Raw genomic sequence first — 462 nt, 5'->3', positions numbered from 1 at the left:
AGTTCGACGACCTGCTTTCATGTCTTTCGGTGCACTCAGCCAGCAGATCTCACCAAATTCACACAGAGACTTTATGATATGATTCTGATCCATACAGCCGCCGTTATTCAAACCATATCACATCACACGCCATCACGGAAAAAAAATAATTTAGTTCTCCCAACTAAAGTTTAAGTTGATTCCCGGATAACGCAGAAATTTTGGCTCCAGCAACCAGTTTTTGATTCCCTCCCTCGAAGTCCCGTCAAATTAAAACAACAACGGTTCGTGAAATCCGCGAAAGCAAAATATTTGTCTCCTGGAGTTTTGCAGCTCGCCCCTCGCACTTTGAACCCACGCGGTTGCATACAAGTGACCCACAATATCATAAACAGTAGCAAAGAATATCAGCGAGCTGCTGCGGGTTTCTAATGGAACTCTGCTGTTCATGCGCGCTGGGGGTAAGGGGCAGAGGGGGGGAGG

This window comes from Frankliniella occidentalis, unplaced genomic scaffold, assembly GCF_000697945.3.
Source record: "Frankliniella occidentalis isolate FOCC.00 unplaced genomic scaffold, Focc_3.1 Scaffold569, whole genome shotgun sequence".
Classification (NCBI taxonomy): domain Eukaryota; kingdom Metazoa; phylum Arthropoda; class Insecta; order Thysanoptera; family Thripidae; genus Frankliniella; species Frankliniella occidentalis.
Note: the sequence above shows the minus strand (reverse complement) of the source record.